General features: G+C 35.6%; 1 long non-coding RNA gene across 1 annotated transcript in view; it reads right to left on the minus strand.

Annotated features, from left to right (window-relative positions):
• LOC126955090 (uncharacterized) overlaps positions 1-23117 on the minus strand; it is a 77383-nt gene that overhangs the window by 32026 nt on the left and 22240 nt on the right. The window contains exon 4 of the long non-coding RNA XR_007725810.1: positions 19322-19483. This is a non-coding gene — a long non-coding RNA (uncharacterized LOC126955090). The remainder of the gene's footprint in view (positions 1-19321; positions 19484-23117) is intronic.

Genomic DNA, 23117 nt, shown 5'->3' on the forward strand with positions numbered 1-23117 from the left:
AGAAAATGTGGCACATATACACCATAGAATACTATGCAGCCATAAAAAAGGATGAGTTCATGTCCTTTGTAGGGACATGAATGAAGCTGGAAACCATTATTCTGAGCAAACTATTGCAAGGACAGAAAACCAAACACTGCATGTTCTCACTCATAGGTGGGAACTGAACAATGAGAACACTTGGACACAGGGTGAGGAACATCACGCACTGGGGCCTGTCGTGGGGTTGGTGGGGGGGAAGGGATAGCATTAGGAGATATACCTAATGTAAATGACGAGTTAACGGGTGCAGCACACCAACATGGCACATGTATACATATGTAACAAATCTGCATGTTGTGCACATGTACCCTAGAACTTAAAGTATAATAATAAATAAATAAATAAATATGTATTTATAAAATTAAATTATATTTAATTTTATTTATTATATTTATTTATTATTTATATTTATTAATATAAAATTAAATTAATAAATAAAATTAAAATAAATAAACTTGATAAAATATTAAGACCTGTTAAAAATCTTCCATAGTAATTGTATTTCTTTTGTTTCTCTTTTGGTATCTAATAGTTCTGATTTAAGTGCCTCTATGCTGTTATTTGGCATATGAAGATGCATGACCACGTTATTTTCATTGGGAATATTTTACGCCACTTGAAGCCAACTTTACTATTGTTAACGCAAAATTTCTGGACAAGTCTCAGCCAGTTTAGGAAGTTTATGTTGCTAAAGTTAAGGATGTGCCTGTGACACAGCTCATTTGTCCTAAGCAGTTCCCAGCTTGACTTTTCCCTTTAGCTTAGTTATTTGGGGGTCCCAAATTTTATTTTCCTTTCACACTATTAATACCATCTCCATCTCCCCTATTTTTCCCCCTCTCATTCTCCTCCTCCTCCTCTTCTTGCTCCTCTTCCTTTTTCTTCTTGTTCCTTGCCCATTCTGGTTTTTTTTTTCAACTTTCCCGCATTTTTTGTTCCAGTGTGCTTCCCAGCACTTAGTTGGGTTGTGATTTTAATCAACTGCAAGACATTACCTGTCTTGCAGCATTATAGTATTTGTTTATTTCCACCACTATAATTTTGATTTAACTTGAGAAATCTTGTTTTATGCTTTCTCTTTTAACACATTGTTTTCTCATGTTTTGGAAGAGCCATTTACTGATTCAACAATATTAACTGAAGAATAAATGTCATATATTGTGACATATAACTGTGTTTTCATTGCTTTTATTTTAAGTGCCTAAGAAGGTAACTCATACTCATCTTTCAGGTTTCTCGGTTTTTTGTTTTTTGTTTTTTTAAGACGGAGTCTCGCTCTGTCACCCCGGCTGGAGTGCACTGGCCGGATCTCGGCTCACTGCAAGCTCTGCCTCCCGGGTTCACTCCATTCTCCTGCCTCAGCCTCCCGAGTAACTGGGACTACAGGCGCCAGCCGCCACACCTGGCTAGTTTTTTTGTATTTTTACTAGAGACAGAGTTTCACAGTGTTAGCCAGGATGGTCTCGATCTCCTGACCTCGTGATCCGCCCGCCTCGGCCTCCCAAAGTGCTGGGATTACAGGCGTGAGCCACCGCGCCCGGCCTGTTTTTTTTCTTTTTAAAAATCATTTAGGTAAAGACTTCCTTAGCGGCTAAATTATGTTCCCCTATTATTCTTTTTCACAGCATCCTTTATTTTTTCCTCAAAGTATTTTGCAATTCTTTGTTTGTGAGGTTATTAGTATACTTTCTATCTACTCACTACATCCCAAGAGGATAGGCACCTTGTGTGTCCTGCTCACAACTATATACCAAGGGCCAAGAAGGGATTGCCATGTAGCAAGGGACTCAATAAATGTTAGTTAAAAGAATAAATGGCTGAATGTATGAATTAACGATATAGATAGTCTTGAAAATTCAACTGTGATTATCTTTAATTTAAAAACACTTTGATTCTCTGTTGAGTGATGAGATCAAAGACTTTTCATTTATTTTGCTGTTTACATTTTTTGTATTATTAAATGTTTTATGATGTTCGTTTTTGATAAAGAATGACATGATTTGATATGAGTCTCTTTTCATGTAAAGAAAAAACAGAATTTTTTTTACATCTCTCACCAACACTTATTTTTATTAATAGGGCTTGCATTTTTAAACCTAGGTTTTCTTGATTAACTCTATAACATACTTTAAATACATGATATAATTCAATTTGGTTACAGAAATAATACACAATTTCTTTATCTGGATATTTTTAAGGAAAAGAGAAGTTTCTGGAACAAATGAAGTGCTCTCCAGACACCAAACAGTGGGATGTACCATATAAGTGGCCAGAAGGTCTGTTACTTCCGATTCTACCACCTGTGTACATTACATTACCTTTCTGAACATAATCTCTAAGTCAAGACAAAAAATGTACAGGTTTTCTGGTAAAATTTGGCATCTATAAAACTTTCCTAATGCTTAACTTTTTTATAGGTGTGTTACTAAACTGTAAAGTTGTTAGTACAGGGCTCATTTGTATTGCCAATAGTATCTGTTGCTTAACATACAATGTGCTGAGTGAATACATAAATACTCTAGGAAAAAACACTGAGCGTAATAATGACTTCTGTCAAATAATTTGATCACTATCACACTTTAAATTTAGTTAGTCCCAGCTACTCAGAAGACTTAGATGGGAGGATCATTTGAGCCCAGGAGTTTGAAATCAGCCTGTGCAACACAGCAAGACCCTGCCCATAAAAAAAATATTAGCTACACTGACATTCCGTCTTTTGCTTCACATGCAAACCTTTAAAAAATACTTTCAGCTGTTCTCATTTCCTTTTCGGTTGCTTTGGGCCCTCCTACCATGCAGACTGCAGTTGCTCTGAAACCATCATGGTAACAAGCATTCACCTGAACCATTTTTGAGTCAAAACTGACTTTGATAAACAATTTAAAATTGTCAAAGATTACAAATATAAACAATGAGATTATATAGGAATAACATGCCCTAGAATGGATCATACTACTGTACATGAGAAACTTTTTTAAATAAACAAAAACTATTCTAAATATATAAATCAGTAATTATGTTATTAATGAAATAATAATATTTATAAAGATAAAATATAGGTTTGAAAAAAATTGTGGGGAGATTATAATAGAAACATAATTTCTAATTGTAGAAAATAAGAAAAATACCAAAAAATTAAAAACTGTTTTAACCCTAGGTGGCTCTATTTTTTAACAAAGGCATATATAGAGAATATGTCTATAACAAAGTTTCAAGTAACTCACGGCTCTAAAAGTGTAACTGCAAACTGTATCATAAATGTTACGGATACTGGTTAAAATTATATGCCGAAAACTTGAAAGGCTGGCACAGTGCAAACTGACAAAAGCCCAAAACAAAACAAAAAAAGACCAAAAGTAAATTGAGACTTTAAGTTCATTATAAGAAATGTGTTAAAAACTATTTTTGAGTCACACTGAATTTAATAAACAATTAAAAATATTCACCAGTGGCTGGGCGCAGTGGCTCACGCCTGTAATCCCAGCACTGTGGGAGGCCGAGGCAGGTGGATCATGAGCTCAGGAGATTGAAACCATCCTGGCTAACACAGTGAAACCCCATCTCTACTAAAAATACAAAAAATTAGCTGGACGTGGTGGCGGGCACCTGTAGTCCCAGTTACTCGGGAGGCTGAGGCAGGAGAATCACTTGAACCAGGGAGGCGGAGGTTGCAGTGAGCCGAGACCCTGCCACAGAACTCCAGTCTGACAACAGAGTGAGACTCTGTCTCAAAAATTTAAAAAAAAAAAAACACTAGCTGAATACTAAATAACTAATTACAGCTGCCTTTGAGTTTCATTTCTGAATTCAGACAAATATTTTGTGGCTTTAAACTTCATAGCTGTTTAAGTTTCCAATCACGCTTTTTGTTCTACTTGGGCAGAGAATTTGGAAACAGTGTATTGGAAGCAATCTAAATGTCTAACAAGAATGGGATGGTTACATACACTTTGATATATGTGGATAATGAAATGCTATGAAGCACTTTTGAAATAATGTTAAAGAGCATGTAATCATAAAGAAATACTCCTAATGTTAAAATTTTTTAAAAGATGCAAAAATGGTATACAATATGATCCAAATATTATATGTATTTACGTTCACATATGACTACCACCCTTTTTTTGTTTATGCTAGCTTAAACTTCTGTCACTTGAAATTAAAAAGTCCAAACTAATATATTTTTAGATTATTAATAGAAAATTTATAAAATTTTATGTTAACTTTCTATTAACAGTCAAGCTTTTTTAGCTGACACTTTATACTTTATACTATTTGAAACAATATTGCTTTGTAGTTTTCAGAAGCCTGTCTTAAAGTAAAAGGACAAAAGAAAAAATTTCATTACAGTGTTAAAAAAATGCTTAAATTTGATGTTTTCTGCCATTTCCATATCATGTCTAAAAAAATATATCATTTTGAGTATTATGCAGATATGTTCCTGTACTAAAATTTCAAAATCCAAACTAAACTTCCCCTCTATGACGCTTTATAATTGTAGTGCCAAAGTATACACCTGTAGTTTAAGATAAACAAGGAAAACCTCAAATTTAAGAAATTTGAAAGAGTAAGTAATATTTTAAGAAATCTTGGAAGAGTAAGTAACTATAAAATTTGTAGTTTATATATACCAATTACTCTTAATGTCATGAAACCAAAGATAGTCTGTAGACTTATCCCCCAAGTAAGGTTTCTCCCTGCTTTCTTTGGGAAATTAATATTTAACCCCTAACTAAGTCTCTTCCCTATGTACAATACATAGGGAAATTAGTGTGCTCCTCTCTCAAGTCTTAACAGGATAGAAAGTCTTATTAATGAAAGACGGAGCTAGGTACAATGGGGCATGACTCTAGTCCCATGACTCTACTTGGGCAGCTAAGGCCAGAGCCTAGGAGTTCAAGTCCAACCTGCACAACAAACAGAGATCACATCTCTAGGAAAAATAAATAAATAAAGGAAGAAGGAGTAGACCTCTTTGCTCTTTCAGCCTACACTGCTCTACCTTCAAAAGCTAAACATTGGAGAGAAAAACAGCATCACTTATTTTAACATAAAATCTGTTCCTACTTTTAGTGAAAAAAATTGTTTTTAAAAATAAATGAAAAAATGCAAAAATTAAAGAATGAAGAATATTAGAAAGTCTCTTAAAGTGAATAATAACTTATTTTAACTTGTTATACATTTAAATTACATCACTGACAAGATCACAACAGGTCTTTTAAGCTTCTGAGCACATCCTTGTACAATGGAAAGATATTTATCTGCCTGACCAATGATACTGTCATTACTAAGTCAAATGTCAAAAAAGCTGGACTAATGATAGCTTGACACAGTTCACATTCTGATCTTATAAATGCAGTTATGTGCCATTTCACACATCCTTGTCCATTAAATATAATCTCTCTCAACTAAATAACATCTAAAACACTACTTAGAATGAATAAATTATGGTCTGAGAATAAAGTGGGTGTTAAAAAGAATTGATTCTAAGGAAAGAGATGCATATCAGAAGATAAATAGTATATATGACTGCATTATTTGGTAAATGTAATAGATGTATAGTTTTTTTGTCAAGAGAAGCAGAAATCTTAGCTACTATCTTTAAACCACTGAGAGCTTTCTGAAATAATTTATTCATTCTAAGTTATTTAAAGATATTATGGAATAAATATAAAGAAACTCTTTACATTCTCAAAACGAAGATTATAAAAATATTACAGTTTTATCACACTTGGATCTTTAGCAGTTATTTGATCAAACAAAATATTTTGTTTCTGGGAGCATGAAGTTGTTCAAGGAGCAAGGGTTTGAGTGTCTGAGAGAACTGAAGTTGAATACTAGTTAGCTGTGTTTTCTCGGGCAAGTTACTCAATCTTTTTCTCCCTTCTCTGTAAAATGAGCATGATTTTGTCTTCTGTAAAATGAACTACATTGGAAGAAAGTTGTTAGGATTAAGTAACTCTAAGAAGCCTATCTCACACCATAGCAATAATAGTAGCATAGTTAGTGCTCAGTTAATTCTCCTCTTCTTTTCCCATGTGACCTTTCAGAAACCACATACATTTTGACATGAATTTCTAGCTGAAAACTATTCAAAGGAAAAGACATTATAGCTGATTCATATTCTACAATCTGAAATGAACCTTTAAAACCCCCTAGTATCTAAATGATTTGAAACAACATTGTTTCAATTGATTCAATAAAGTTCTCTTAGAATTTGTTATATTTTATGACCCAATTCGTTTTTGTTTTTTTGTTTTTTTTTTTTTTTTTTTTTTTTTTTGAGATAGAGTCTCACTCTCACCCAGGCTGGAGTGCAGTGGCACGATCTTGGCTCGCTGCAACCTCTGCCCCCTGGGTTCAAGCAATTCTCCTGCCTCAGCCTCCCCAGTAGCTGTGAATACAGGCGCCTGCCACCACACCCAGCTAATTTTTGTATTTTTAGTAGAGATGGGGTTTCACCATCTTGGCCAGGCTGGTCTTGAACTCCTCACCTTGTGATCCACCCGCCTTGGCCTACCAAAGTTAATTTTGTCTTTAAATATATACGCAAGAACTGGTTTAAAATTAAGGTGTCAGTCAAACACAAATATAACTGAACCTCTCTGTTCAGGCATATAATGTAACGAAACAGCCTGCAGTACAACAAAGCCAGCAAAGTAAACACTGCCAAGAGATAACCAGCCTTGTTGCCTCTGTTGAGCATGTCAAAGTCCTGCATCTGAAAATATTTGAAAAATCTGCCTATTTTCCATCTGCTATATTTCTCAGAGGATAACTGAAAGTTCATGTGTAAGTTCATTGCAAGTTCAAATGTGTCATATCAGGTCATTTACAGGGTAAAAGTTCACTGGGAGTTTATTATTCATTTTTAAAGACTGCAGTGGAAAAAGAATAAATATACTAATTGAAGCTATTTTATATTATGACCACTGCATTTTTAAGCATCATAAATAAAAATTACAAATTTTAAAAGGCCACATGCTATGCATAATTACAATTAAAATGACCCTACAGAAGATGATAAAGATACTATTCCTTGGGACTATCCTTAGAGAAGTTATAGATAAATCTTGGTTGTTCTAGATATTATTTAAAGTAAAACAGCTGTCATATTTTACATTTTGTATTGAATGTTTTGTTTAAACCACACATTTAAACGCAGAAATATAGAGACATAGAAAAAAGAGGAAACATCAGAAATAATAAGTGGATATCATCTTACTATTTAGCTGAATAGAGATGATTTTTAATTTGCAGTTGCTAAGAATGCTATTTAAGGTACAATATTTGTGAGATATTTATAGTAAAAGTAGGCAGCCAGGAGAAATATGTCTCATTTGGAATAAATCACTGAATCATTAAGAAAAAACCTAAACCACACAGCATTCGTCAATATGATTTGAATCACTGAGGCAAAAATTAAAATTTTTCTTTTGGTTAAAACTATAATATTTTTTAAGATTTAGAAGAATGCTTTACAAGGAAAATAATAGTGAACACACATATACATTTAGGGGATAATTTATGGCTTCAAAGATTAAAAATAGTTTCTTTCTATAAAGTACTGGTACATCACAGGGGGTATTTGAAAACTGAGGCTAAGTCCTGCCAGCTTGAGTTCATAACAATCTTTCTTTTACTGCAAGCGGTAAGAGGAGAGTGGGAAATCAATCTGACCACCAACGCAGTGAGCCTTGGAATCAGTCCGAAGTCACCAGGGACCACAGGAATTCTGTCACTGATAGAGGGTCGTGACTGCAAGTTGTCCAGGTTCTTGGCATTTTGAATAAAGAACTGAACAAAACTCCCAGCAAAGCAAACAAAGAATGAAGCAACAAAAGAAGGAACACAGGGATTTACTGAAAACGAAAGTACACTCCACAGTGTGGGAGCTAACCTGAGCAACAGCTCAAGGGCCCAGATACAGAATCTTCTTGGGTTCAAATACCCCTTAGAAATTTCCCATTGGCCACTTCATGCTCACCTCATGTAAATGAAGTGGTAGCCAGCAGTCAGCCTGATTGGTTGCAGAAAGCAGCCAACCACAGGCTGAAGTGAAGTTGCACAAAGCAACCAATCAGACGCTAGGGTGAAGTTACAAAGTGATACTTCTATGCAAATGAAGACTCAGCTGGCAATCAGTCTGATTGGTTGTGGACAGCAACCATTCACAGGCCGGAGTGAAGTTACAAAGTTGCAAACAAAGACTCCACCAGCAATCAGTCTGATTTGCTGTGGACAGCCAATTTCCCATCTGCCAGTGCAGAAAAGGTGGGGGGTTTACAAAGGGAGTAGCCTCTGGTCCTTTTGTTACTTAGGCTTGGAAAGTTAGGGTTTTCCTTTCAATTAGTTATAGGCAGTTGGCGTGAAACAGCCTTAGGTTCCCAGCCTCCAGACTGTATTCTCCTGCCTCAATTTGACTGGGCAGGAACCAATCATGCGTAGCCCTTGTCAGGCCTCACAGCTCATGCAGTCCTATTCCTCTGACTTCTTTCCCTCGAATCCCTGCTCCATCCAGCTAGGATTCTCATCACAAGGAGCCAGACGCCGTTTCCGCACATTTAGAAAAACATTATCTGAATTTCTATACTAAATACATCCATTCCTCTCAGTATGATTTCTTTCTCTTTGGTTCCCAGGCATCATCTGAATTTAGTCCTTGTCACACACCGATAAGTCATCATGTGATTTTAAGAGGTGTAATATTAAATATAGAAATTGAATATATAAAATACACAGTTTTGGATAATTGTTATTCATCAAATGTATCATTTGGTATAATGTAGTCACTTTTCCTCTGGTTTTCCTCCTGGCTGCTCTGAACCATAGTTTTCCCTGTTTTTCACCTATACACAATATATGATTTCTCATACTGGGATGCTTTCTGATGGACAGTTCCTTATACCCAAGCCCCCTACTTTCAAGGGATTGTCTCCTTTGGTACAGTGGCTGAACAGCTATCATATGAAGTTGGTGATCCTCAGCAGACGTAACTTGTGACTCTTCCCAAGTGTCTCTTACTGAAATTCCAGGTCAATGAATAATATGGTTTTGTTCTTAAATGCTGCATCTACACACACACACAAACACACACACGCACACACACTCCAGTCTTTATCATACAAAACTGCAATTGTTTCCAACTTCATACCATCCTTTCTAAGCAAAGTGTGGAAGTTGACAATTCTGTGATATGATCCACGGCACATATTTCTAAAAGGTATTGAAGAACAATAAAACAAGATATATAAAAATGGAAAAAAAAAACATTTTCTTAGATGGAAAGACATTATAATAAAAATGTCAATTCTACCAAGTTAATTATATACTCAAAACAAATCCAATTAGAATTTCCTCCTTTGGATAAGATAATCTTAAGGCTCATGTGAAAGAACAAATGCCAAACAATAACTATATATATATATATATATTTTTTTTTTTTTTTTTTTTTTTTGAGACAGAGTTTTGCTTTTGCTGCCCAGGCTGAAGTGCAATGGCGCGATCTCAGCTCACCACAACCTCTGCCTCGCAGGTTCAAGTGATTCTCCTGCCTCAGCCTCCCAAGTAGGTGGGATTACAGGCACGAGCCACTACACCCAGCTATTTTTTTTGTGTTTTTAGTAGAGATGGGGTTCTCTCCATGTTGGTCAGGCTGGTCTCGAACTCCTGACCTCAGGTGATCCACCCGCCTTGGCTTCCCAAAGTGCTGGGATTACAGGCATGAGCCACCGTGCCCTGTCGCAAAAATATTTTTTAAGAAAAGGGGATGAGGAAGGACTTGGCTTATCAGATATGAGAACATTTTATTATACCCCAGTATGTTAATATGTGTATATGCATTCACATCCATATATGATTATCTGAGGGTTAATACAAAGTACAAAAGAATATGTGTTTGGTCTATAGCATGATTACACAGGCAGAAGCAGTGCCAATAAGCAGGAGAGAGGAGCAGTGGGAAAAGAGGAGGCAAACAAAAAATAATAAGAGAACTACATTAAAGAAAGCAGATGGAATATGACCAGACTTATTCATTTATGATAAATCTTTTATATGGGTATATAGATAAAGAAATTAATTCTTTAAATGTTAAGAAGGAAAGGAGACAAAGTCAGAGAAAGGTGGAAAGATGAGAACATGGTTGAGAAATGACTGGAGATGCAGGCTGGGCAGGCACTACAGCACAGCCTACTAGGTGCCTTCCTTAACTTTCTTACCATAGCTGCCCCTCTTAGAACTCATGTGCTTCCTCCCACTACCTCTGAATCAGATGGACAAGAACTTACTAAAACCCAACCCGCAACTTCCCAATACACTCAACTTTCCCCTTGTCCTTCCCTTCCCTTGATTCCTTGATTCTCCCCTTGTGGTCCTCTACATCCCCAAACCACCTCATCCACGTCCATGGCTTCAACTATCAATGCTCACCCAATCTCAAGTAAATCTTAATGTCTTTTCCTCACATTTCCCCAAGCTGCTCTCAATTTCTTATATGTCCCACAGTTACAAGAAACTAAATGAAATACTGCTGCCCGCTCCATTACTACTATTACTGCTACTGTTAAAACCACCACCATCACTGCTACCACTGCTTTACTACTAATAGTATTGCCATTATTTCTATTTCTACTGGCTGCCATTTATTTAGTATTTACTATATGTCAGGCACTGGACTCAGCTCTTACCAATGGCAGCTCATTTATTTTCATCTTTTTTTTTTTTTTTTTTTTTTTTTTTTTTTGAGACGGAGTCTCACTCTGTCACCGAGGCTGGAGTGCAGTGGTTGGATCTCAGCTCACTGCAAGCTCCGCCTTTCGGGTTCACGCCATTCTCCTGTCTCAGCCTCCCGAGTAGCTGGGACTACAGGCGCCCGCCACGTCGCCCGGCTAGTTTTTTGTATTTTTTAGTAGAGACGGGGTTTCACCGGGTTAGCCAGGATGGTCTCGATCTCGTGACCTTGTGATCCGCCCGTCTCGGCCTCCCAAAGTGCTGGGATTACAGGCTTGAGCCACCGCGCCCGGCCTATTTTCATCTTTAAACAACCCTATGAGTAGGTGTTATCCTAATTTTATGCTTGAGAAGCTCAAAAAGCTAAGAACTACATCACCATAATTAAGATAGGCAACATATGTTCAGATGCAGTAAAAGCACATGTCTGTTCTTGTGGTCATGTAGTATCAGTTGGATTCATTTACAAATATTTGATGAACATCTAAGTACAAAACAGTAAAATAGAGGTGAACATTTTACTGAAAACTTACTACATATCTTTGGCACTGTCCTAAGTGCTTTACATTTATTATTTGATTCACACCAACTTCCCACTCTACAACCTGACGAGCATAGATTATCCTTATTCTACAGATAGGTGAATTGAAGCAAATAGAAGTTAAGTAGCTTGACTCATCTCACAGAGCTAATAAGTGGTAGAACTAGGATTCCAGGTAGTGTCTATAGAATTTATGTTTTTTAATTGCTATTTTGAGTGAGACAATGCTATTATGATAAATTCCTAGATATGCAAAGATCCATCTCTTCAAAGAATTTGCAATCTGGTTGAATAGATAAGACTATCAACTACTTCAGAGTTGGAAAGCCCTTGCACTAGAAACAAGAGATAGGGAAACCAATTAAAAGACTATTATAGTAGCCTGCAGAATCTAGATGAGGAAACTGGCAAGTGTGAGTGAATATGAAAGGAACAAAATGAGAAATATTATGGGATTGAAACACTTATCTCATCTGGTGATTGATGGGATAAAGAAGACCATGGAAGAGAAAAAAGACTGCCTGAGTCCGGATTAGTGGAAGACTGACCATGTCACTGTCAGAAATGGACATGTCTTCAACAGGGGTGGATGATTTTGAGGTAAGAATAAAATTATAAATAAAGTCAAATATATTCAGATCTTTCCAGTGGAGTTGTGACACAGAAGCTCCAGTGAGAGGCCAGGGCACTGGACATAAAGTGTGGGATCCACCTGCTCTCCACACTGAGACCGCAGATGCTCCCCCTGAGGGAGACAATGCAGAGCCGTAACAGCAGAGGGCCCCAGCCACACTTCCCATCAGTGCCATGACACTCGTGTTTTCATTGCTTCCTGCCAGTCTGGCGTCACATGACAGCCAAGGAGGAGGAAGAAGAAACGATAGAGAGAAGAGTGAGCAGTGCCTGTCTGGCTATAGACAAGGCTCATGGAGGCAACTACTGTCTAGACTGACAGTGGTTTGGAATGTCATCTAAACGCTCCTGTTTTACACTAAAGCAGAGGCCTGTGTATTGTAAGCTTCATATTGGTAAGTGAAGCCGGACTTTGCTGGTGCATATTGCAGGAGTTTTTGAGAGCAAGGAGCTTCTAGGACCAAGGACCTTCTGCTACTTCTAACACCGAAGCCTTGGATGGAATAGGGTGAGAGAAAAAGTAAATCATGAGCATGTCCTGGTATTTAAGGTCTCAGTATATTCAGTGTATTCAGTCCTTAAAGCAAGAGGTTCTATTTCTATTTCAGGTACTACATTACTTTCCTAGGGCAGCCATAACAAAGCCAAAAACTGGGTGACTTAAAACAACAGGAATTTATAGGCTCACAGTTCTGGAGGCTAGAAATTCAAAATCAAGGTATCAGCAGGCAGGGCCATGCTCTCTCTGACAGTTCTAGGGGAGAATCCTTCCTTGCCCCTTCCCAGCTTCTGGTGTTTGCCACCAACCTCTGGTGTTCCTTGGTTTGTAAATGCATCACTCCCATCTTCTGTCTGTCCAAATATCCCCTTCTAATAAGGACACCATTCATATTGGATGACAGCTCTCTCTAATGACCTCATTTTAACTTGATTACCTCTTTAAAGACCCTATCTCCAAATAAGGTCATATTCTTAGGCACTGGGGGTTAAGACTTCAACATACTATATTCTTTTGGGGGGGCACAGTTCAACCCATAACAGATATAATAATGGTTTAATAACAACAAACACTGATAATAAGTTAGACATCATAATATTATAATAGGCATACAAAAACATTGCATATTATTTTGAGGAAGTATGATCTTTAAGACACCTTAAAGAATTCTCCTACTGCCAGGGGCGGTGACTCATTCCTGTAATCCCAGCACTTTGAGAGGCCAAGGTGGGCAGATTACGAGGTCAGAAGATCAAGATCATCCTGGCCAACATGGGAAAACCCCGTCTCTACTAAAAATACAAACATTAGCTGGGCATGGTGGCACGTGCCTGTAATCCCAGCTACTCGGGAGGCTGAGGCAGGAGAATCACTTGAACCAGAGAGTCGGAGGTTGCAGTGAGCCGAGATCACGCCACTGCACTCCAGCCTGGGCAGCAGAGTGAGACTCCATCTCAAAGAAAAAAAAAAAAAATTCCCCTACAACTTAGTTCTGGATCCTAATTAGATAATAATGACTAGGATATAAAATCTGCTTGTGTTTCACAATACAAAGATATTTTTAAATGGGCACTACTTAAATACAGCTTAATAAATGAACAATAAAATTTATTAAATGTATATATTATATATGTGTGTGTGTGTATATATATATACACACACACACACACATATTGCTTCCTATCAGTCTGGCACCAAATGATAATCGGTGAATATTCCACCAGTACTCTGAGTACCACATTCAGTGAGATTGCCTGCAAGACTGCAAAGCAAATCAAAACCTGGCATAACTATAGTGAGAAAAATGTTTTAATATCTGCTCAAATATAAAAAGAATATATTACAAATAAAACTTTATTTTTAAAGGTATTATGATAAAAACAGGGAAAATGATTTGGTTGTATATCAATGTCATTTTGGTTTTGCTTATTTGTTTGTTTTAATAAAATAAGTTAATGACACAAAAAGGCTAGCTTGGAATCATAGAAAAAACACTCATCTAAGAATAATGGGAACCTAGACCAGGTGGTAAAGTTTGAGTAAAATGAGGTTAATGACATACCCATGTGGCTATGAGAATTAATACATAAAACTATGTGAAAGCACTATGGAAACTGCAGAGTGTTTCAAAATGTGACTTATAATCAGACTTGAAGTGTGACATTAAATGATCGTTATATTACAGGAGATAAAATTTATAAAATATTACTCTCCTGTTTGGTATGTTAATAAGCTAAAACTAACCAACAAATTCATTATTAAAACACATTTTTAAAAATCTTAATAATTGGAAGTTCTTTATAGAGTTGAGAATTTTGACCAGTATGGCATAATAAAATACTCTGGGTTTTAGTTATCTGACCTGTTTAAATCCAGGCTGTATCATTTAACTTACTCTGTAACTTTGGCAAATTATATAACCCTATTAGATATCAGTTTCCTCATCTCTCAAATAAGGATAATGATATCTACTCAATAAATACATTATGAGAATAAAAAATAATTGTATGAAGTACCTGTCACAAAGTATACAATCAGTAAGTGATAGTTACTTCGGAAAATTTCTTAAGTCTTTACATAAGACTTATTTAGCTTTAATAATCTGCAGTATTAAAAAACCATAATTATATGCAGTTTAAAATGTATTTAGCATGACCTCCAGACATATATATTTTAATTTCAAAAAATAACTTTTACTGTAATATAGTTAAAAGTGTAAAATTACTGCTACTTTTATTATTAGACTTACAGCTGCTAATAAATCAAAATAATTACTTTTCTAACCAAACTATGAAAACACACAAAAGTTAATTATTTTATTTACAATACACCTTTTGTATGTAAAATATTTCTTTATATAAATATGTATTTGACATAAAGTAATTCATTCCCTTCTTAATCTAAAGTACAATTTAGATTACTGCCTAAATTCAAATAGAAAATCATATGGCAAAACTAAAAAAACCTTTTCATAAACACTTGAAGTAGAAATTTCACTCTGGAAAAGATGGAGTCACATGGACCAAATTTATATTCCTGGTTGAAATAACCAAGCAAACAGACAAAGTATATACAACAACAGTTTTCAAGATACTGCACATCAAGAAACAAAGAACAGTGATCCCTAAGAGATACAAAACAAATGAAGTGTGTATGTGATTGAGTTTCCAGATCATGCACCAGGAGGAGGAACTCAGGTGGGGACTGGCAGATTCCCCGAGTTGAAGAACTAAGAGTCCAAAAAGAACACAAACAGATTACCAGGAAGTGCAGGGAGTTCACAGGACAGATTACAGGAGAGAGACAGACATCTGCTATACAGATAGATAACTCTGGAGATCTACAGAGGGTTCCTCTGAAGTATTCTGCAGAGAACTAGCAGTGCATGGGTCTAAAGAAGCTACCTAAGTCTGACAGTAGTGCCTATTCTCACTAGCCAGACAGGGAAACCTCACATTCACAGGAAAATAGGCAGAATGCTCAGAAGGCTTTGCCTCAAAAGTGGGGAATTTAGTCCTAGACTAAATGCTGCTCTGGTCCTACCTAACATATCTTAAAAGCACGACCAAAATGGACCAGTTTCAAAGTAATTTAATCACAATCCAGAACAAAGCTCAAGATATGAACATAACTAGCAACTAACAAGGTAAAATTCACAATGTCTGTCTTCCTAACCAAAATTAGCAGGTATGCAAAAAAGCAGGAAAAGAGGCTCACATTGAGGGAAAAGAAATCCATCAATTACAATACACTCATATCTGACACAGATGTTAGAATTAGTAGAGAAGGTCATTAAAACCATTACTATAACTGTATTCCATAAGTTGAAAACATACCCATAAAACAGATCCAAAACCAAAATCTCATTTCCAAAATCCAAATGTGAACTGCTAAAGATGAAACCTACAATTCTGAGAAGAAAAAAACATGGAATGTGATAATAGTAGATTAGACATACATAATAGCAGAAGAAAAGATCAGTTAACTTGAACACATAGCAAGAGAGACTACTCAAAAGGAAACATTGGGAGAAAAAATGTATTTTTAAAATGAAAAGAGAATCAGTGAGCTGTCAAACAACTTTAGGTGACATAAAAATGTGTAATTAGAGTCCCAGGAAAGGACGAGGAAAAGAAAACATATTTGAAGGAATAAAAGCTAATCTTTTTTCAAATTTGATGAAAACCATAAATTCAGATTCAAAGAGATTCACAAACACTAACAAGAATAAACATGAAGAAAAGGCACATATAATAAAATGTTCAATACCAGTGATACAGACAAAATCTCAAAAGCAGCCCAAACAAAAGAAGATATGTACAAAGATAGGGGTGCAAAGATAAGGATGACAGTAGATTTACCATCAGAAGCAATGCAAGTGAAAAGGCAGCAGAGCAAAAATTTTAAAGTACCGAAAGAAAAAAAAAACCTATCAACCTAGAATTCTATACCCAGTGAAAGTATCTTTCAGAAACAATGATGGAACAAAAACTTTTCCAGGGATGCAAAGCTGAAAGAATTAAAACCAGCAGAAATATATTATGTAAATACTACGTACAATACTTCCTTTATGTTATATGTTAAAGGAAGCTCTTTAGGCAGAAGTAAAATGATAGCAAATGGAAATATTCATCCACAGGTTTCTGAAGAACACTATAAATGTTCATCACAAGAGTAAATATACAAGATTTTTTCTTAGCATTTAAGTCATTTTAAAAGATAATTTATTATAATAATACCAATAAACTATAAATAGCAATACTAAATAAAAACAACATATTGTTGGATTTATAACATATGTAGAGGCAGAATATATGAAAACAAAGGCACAAAAGATGAGAAGGGAGAAAAAGAAGTATACAGTTTTAAAGTTCTTATACTCTATGTGAAGTATTGCAGTATCACTTGAAAAGTAGACTATTAAATTGAAGATATAGACAACAAATGCTAAAGCCACAACTAAAAGAACATAAAGAGTTACAGTTAATAAGCCAACAATGGAGATAAAATGGAATCATTTTTTTAAAAAACCAAACAAGGCAGAAAAAGGGAACAAAGAATAAATAGGGTAAATAGAAAACAAACAGCAAGATGACATTTAAACCTAACAATATCAATAGTCACATTAAAGCAAATGGTCTAAATATCCCAATTGAGAGGTTATCTGATTACATAAAAAAGCTCAGAAGAAAGTTAACATGGCTACATTAGTATCAAACAGGGTCGATTTCAGAGAAAAGACAATTACCAGGAATAAAGAAGGTAATTTCATATTGATAAAGAGGTCATTTAATCAGAAAACACATATAGTTGTAAATATGACTGTGCAAATCTAAAACTATAATCAGAGATTTGAACACCCCTCTCTCAATAAATGATACCAGTAGACAGAAAATAAGTAAGAATATAGATTTGAGCAACGCAATTCAGCCAACTTGACATGCATAGAATATTCCACCCAACAACAAAAGAACACACATTCCTTTCAAGTATACTTGATGTTTTACCAAAACAAATTATGTTCTGGGTCATAAAACAAGTCCCAATAAGTTTAAAAGGATTCAAGACATACAAAATATGTGCTCTGACCACAATGGAATTGGATAAGAAATCAATAACAGAAAGATATCTGGAAAATCTACAGAATCCCTCTAACTACCCACTACTAAATAATCAATGGATTCAGATGAAATCAAATGGGAAATTTAAAAGTGTTTTGAATTGACTGAAGATAAACACACAACATACCAAAATTTGGGCAATGCCACATATATGAGTTTCCTATTGCTGCTCTAACAAATTATCACAAATATAGTGGCTTAAAACTACATGAATTTATTGTCATACATTTCTAGAGATTAGAAGTCTCTCTGGGTTAAAATCAAAGTGTCAAGTGGGCTGTGTCCCTTCCAGGGGTACCAGGTGAGAATCATTTCCTTGTCTTTTCCAGCTTATACAGGCTGCCCAATTGTCTCATCTTGGGTCTCTCTTCCATCTTGAAAACCAGCAGTTGCACCACTCCAACCTCTGCTTCCTTCATCACGTCTCCTCTTACTCTGACCCTTCTGCCTCCCACTGAGAAGAACTTTTTTTTTTGTTTGTTTGTTTTTGTTTTTTTTTTTTGAGACGGAGTCTCGCTCTGTAGCCCGGGCTGGAGTGCAGTGGTCGGATCTCAGCTCACTGCAAGCTCCGCCTCCCGGGTTCACGCCATTCTCCTGCCTCAGCCTCCCGAGTAGCTGGGACTACAGGCGCCCGCCACCTCGCCCGGCTAGTTTTTTGTGTTTTTTAGTAGAGACGGGGTTTCACGGTGTTCGCCAGGATGGTCTCGATCTCCTGACCTCGTGATCCACCCGTCTCGGCCTCCCAAAGTGCTGGGATTACAGGCTTGAGCCACCGCGCCCGGCCGAGAAGAACTTTTGAGATTAAATTGGCATCACCTAGAGAATCCAGAATACTCTCCTCATTTCAAAATCCTCAACTTAATCATTTCTGCAAAATCCCTTTTGACATGTAAGGTAATATATTTACAGCTTCTGGGAATTATAGTATGGACACCTCTGGGGAGGGGCATTATTCTGCCTCCACACCGCTAACGTAAAATTTAGAGGTAAATAGCATCCAAAGGCCTCTATTATAAAAGAAGGAAAATCTCAAGTCAGTGACCTCCAGTTTTCATTCTAAGACACTAGAAAAAGAAAAGTAAATGAAACCCAAAGTAAGCAGAAAAAAGGAAATATAAAAATCACAGCAGAAATCAATGAAGTTGAAAAAAGCAAAATATAAGAGAAAATTAGTGAAACCCAAAGCTGATTTCCTAAGAAGATCAATAAAATTGGTAAACTTCTAGCCAAACTGAGTAGGAAAAAAGAGAGCAAACACAAATTACCAATACTGGGGGTGACAGAGATAATATAACTAAGATTCTACAGATGGTGAAAAATAAGGAAATATATATGATCTCATGCCAATAAATTTGACAACCTAGATGCAATATACACATTTCCTTAAAAGACAGAAGTAACCAAAGTTTACTAAAAAGGAAATAGATAACCTGAATAGCCATGACTTTATTTTAAAAATTAAATTTGTAGCTAGAAACCTTCCCACAAAGAAATCTCCAGGCCAAGGTGTCTTCACTGTAAATTCTACCAAATACTTATGGAAGAAATAATACCAATTCTACAAAACTCTCTCAGAAAATCAAAGAGGAGGGAATACTTACCAAGTCTTTCATATAAGCATTACCATGATACCAAAATGTTGACAAAGATATTTCAATAAAAATATAGACCAGTATCCCTCATGAACATAGATACAAAAATTATAATACAAATTTTTGAAAAGCAAATCAAACAACTATAAAAAGGATACTATACCATGACCAAGTGAGATTCATCCTAGTCATGAAGATTAGTTTAATATTCAAAAATCAGTGACAGTCCAGGCATTGTGACTCATGCCTGTAATCCCAATAATTTGGGTGGCCGAGGTGGGAGATCCCTTGAGGCCAGCCTGTACAATATAGGGAGCTGCTGTCTCTACAAAAAAGAAAAAAATTCAATGACTACACAAATAAATGGTAAGTATGTGAGTAATGCATACGTTAATTATCTTGATTTATCCGTTTCACAATGCATATATATTTTGAAACATCATATTGTATACCATAAATTTATACAATTTTAATTTGTCAATTAAAAATAATTTAAAATTTTAAAATAAAAGATGAAAAATCAATTAGTATTAATCATCATATTAACAGATTGAAAACAAAAAAATACATATTCATCTTAACAGACATTTTAAAAGATTTCACAAAATCCAAACATCCATTCAAGATAAAAATTCTTAGCAAATTAGGAATAGAAAGGAGCTTTCTCGACCTGATAAAAACTCTACAGCTAGCATTATACTTAATAATGAAACATGAGAATGCTTTAGCTTAAGATCAGAAACAAGAAAAGCATACTTGTTGACATAACTGCTTTAACTATTTGTATTAAACATTGTACTGGAGGTTCTAACCAGGTCATAGGTCAAGACAGAAAATAAAAGGCATTCAGATTGGAAAGAAATAACACTTTATTCACAGGCAACATGATCATTTATGCAGAAAATCCAACAAAATCTACAAAAATACTGCTAAACTAACCAGTGAATTTAGCAGTGATTTAGGCCTGATACAAGGTCAATATTCAGAAAGCAACTGTATTTCTATATAGTAGTAATAAATAATCAGATACTGAAATCATAAAGCAACATAATTAACAATAACATAAAAATGTGAAAAGGTGAAAAATCCATTAAAATATGTGCAAGTCCTGTACACTGAAAACTACAAAACATTTCTGAGGGAAATTAAAGATCTAAATAAATGGAGAGGTACACATTGTTCAAGGGTCCAAAGAATCAATACTGTTAAGATGTCAATTCTTTAAAAATAGATCTGCAGATTCCAGGCAATCTCAAACAAAATATCAACATTTTTTGTAGAAATTAACAATCCAATTCTAAAATTCATATTGAAATGCAAAGACCAAACACAATGTTAAAAAAGGACAAAGATGACTTATGTGATTGCAGGACTTAGTATAAAGCTACATTAATCAAGACAGTGTAATATTTGCATTGCAATGATGAATAAATCAATGGAACACAAAAGAGAATCCATAGTCAACTGATTTTGCCCGAAGATGTAAATGCAATTTAGTGGAGAAAGGATTTTTTTTCTAAAAATACTGCTAGAACAACTGAATATCCACATGAAAAAAAAGAACTTTTATCCATACCTTGCACTTTATGCAAAAATTAATCAAAATGGACCATACACCCAAATGTAAAGCCTAAAACTATTACATTTCCAGAAGAAAACATAGGATAAAGTCTTTGTGATTTTGAGTTAGGCAATGATTTTTTAGATACAACACTAAAAGCATAATCTACGAAAGAAAGAATTAATAAATTGAACCTCTTATCAAAATTTAAAACTTTCTTTTTAAAAGTCACTAGAGGAAATAGTGTATACATCTGTCCAAACTTTTCAAACTGTACACTTTAAATATGTATAGTTTACTGCATGTCAGTTATACCTCAATAATGCTGGGGAGCTTTTTGTTTGTTTGATTTTTGAGACAAGTTCTCTCTTAGTCACTGAGGCTGAAGTGCAATGCACAATCAGAGCTCACTGCAGCATCGACCTCCCAGGTCCAAGCAGTCCTCCTGACTCAGCCTCCCAAGTAGCTGGGATCAATGGTGTGAGCCACCATGCTCAGATAATTTTTGTACTTCTATTTTTTGTAGAGACAGAGTCTCCCTATGTTGTCCTAGCTGGTCTTGAACTCCTGGCCTCAAGAAATCCTCCCACCTCAGCCTCCAAAAGTGTTGGGATTGCAGTTGTAAGCCACCACACCCAGTCAATAATGCCGTTTTTAAAAAAGACAATCAAGAAAAAAATATTATGTGCACTAACCTAAAATCATCTCTCCAATAATATAACCCTTCAGTGCAATTCATTAACTTAAAGCACAATGAACATTTTCTCAGCATATTTTTTCTTATAATAAAGGAATGTAAAGTACAGAATAATGAATTAACAAATTTGTTTCTAAAGACATTTAAAATTAATCCGTGACGATGGACTAATAAAACATCTAGGTTAAAACCATTTCAGAAACATTTATTTCCTTTAAATTAAGCAAAGGAAGATTTGTAATCCAATTCTATTTAAAGAATTTATGTCTATGTATACCATTAATTATTTTTAAAATTTATTTTTAATTTTTTAACTAGTTTTTTAATGTTAGTTTATGAAATATCATAACTGTTTAGAGTAATCACTTTAAATGATTTTCAAAAGATATACCTAAAAGAGATGGCATTTAGCCTTTTTTTCATTCAGGCACACTGGAGAGGACACTGCCTGTCAACAGGTGCTCCCCTAGACCAGTGGTTGCCCAGGAGGGAAGGAAACGCCAGCAGGGGCATTATCAGAATATTTACGGATGGGAAGAAGCTAGTAGAGTACACTTGCTGAAAGTTCCCTGTCCCCGCGATTTTAATGGGGCATAAGCCAGCCAGAATGGACTACTGAGGATCCTTAATTTAAGGAAATATTAAAGCGGGCGTGGTGGTAAGCACTTGTAGTCCAAGCCGCTCAAGAAGTTAAGGTCAGAGGAGTGCTTTCAGGCCAGCCTGGGCAACATACCCAGACCTCAGTCTCTTTAAAATAATAATAATAATAATAATTTAATTTTAAGTTCCGAGATACAAGTGCAGGACATGCAGGTTTGGTACATAGGTAAGCATGGGCCATGGTGGTTTGCTACACCTATCAACCCAGCATCTAGGTATTTAAGCCCAGCATGCATTAGCTATTTTTCTGATGCTCTCCCCAGCCCCAAAACGGGTCCCACTGTGTGTTGTTTCCCTCCCTGTGTCCATGTATTCTCACTGTTCAGCTCCCACTTATAAGTGAGAAGATGCAGTGTTTGGTTTTCTATTTCTGCATTAGTTTGCTGAAGATAATGGCTTCCAGCTCCATCCATGTCCCTGCAAAGGGCACGATCTCATTCCTTTTTATGGATGCACAGTATTCCGTGGTATATGGGTACCACATTTTCTTTATCAAGCCTACCATTGATGGGCATTTGGGTTGATTCCATGTCTTTGCTATTGTGAATAATGCTGCAATGAATGTAGGCATGCATGTATCTTTATAATAAAATGATTTATATTTCTTTGGGTATACACCCAGTAACTGGATTCCTGGGTCAAATGGTATTTCTGGTCCTAGGTTTTTGAGGAATCACCACACTGTCTTCCACAATGGTTGAACTAATTTACATTCCCACCAAGAGTGTAAAAGCATTTCTATTTCTCCACAGCCTTGCCAGCATCTGTTGTTTCTTGACTTTTTAATAATTGCCATACTGACTGACATGAGATGGTATCTCATTGTGGTTTTGATTTGCATTTCTCTAATGATCAGTGATGTTGAGCTTTTTTTCCTGTTTTTTGGCCACATAAATGTCTTTTTTGAGAAGTGTCTGTTCATGTCCTTTGCCCACTTTTTAATGGGGTTATTTTTTTCTTGTAAATTTGTTTAAGTACTTTGTAGACTCTTAATATTAAACCATTGTCAGATGGATAGATTGCAAAAAAAATTCTCCCGTT

Source organism: Macaca thibetana, chromosome 5, assembly GCF_024542745.1.
Source record: "Macaca thibetana thibetana isolate TM-01 chromosome 5, ASM2454274v1, whole genome shotgun sequence".
Lineage (NCBI taxonomy): Eukaryota > Metazoa > Chordata > Mammalia > Primates > Cercopithecidae > Macaca > Macaca thibetana.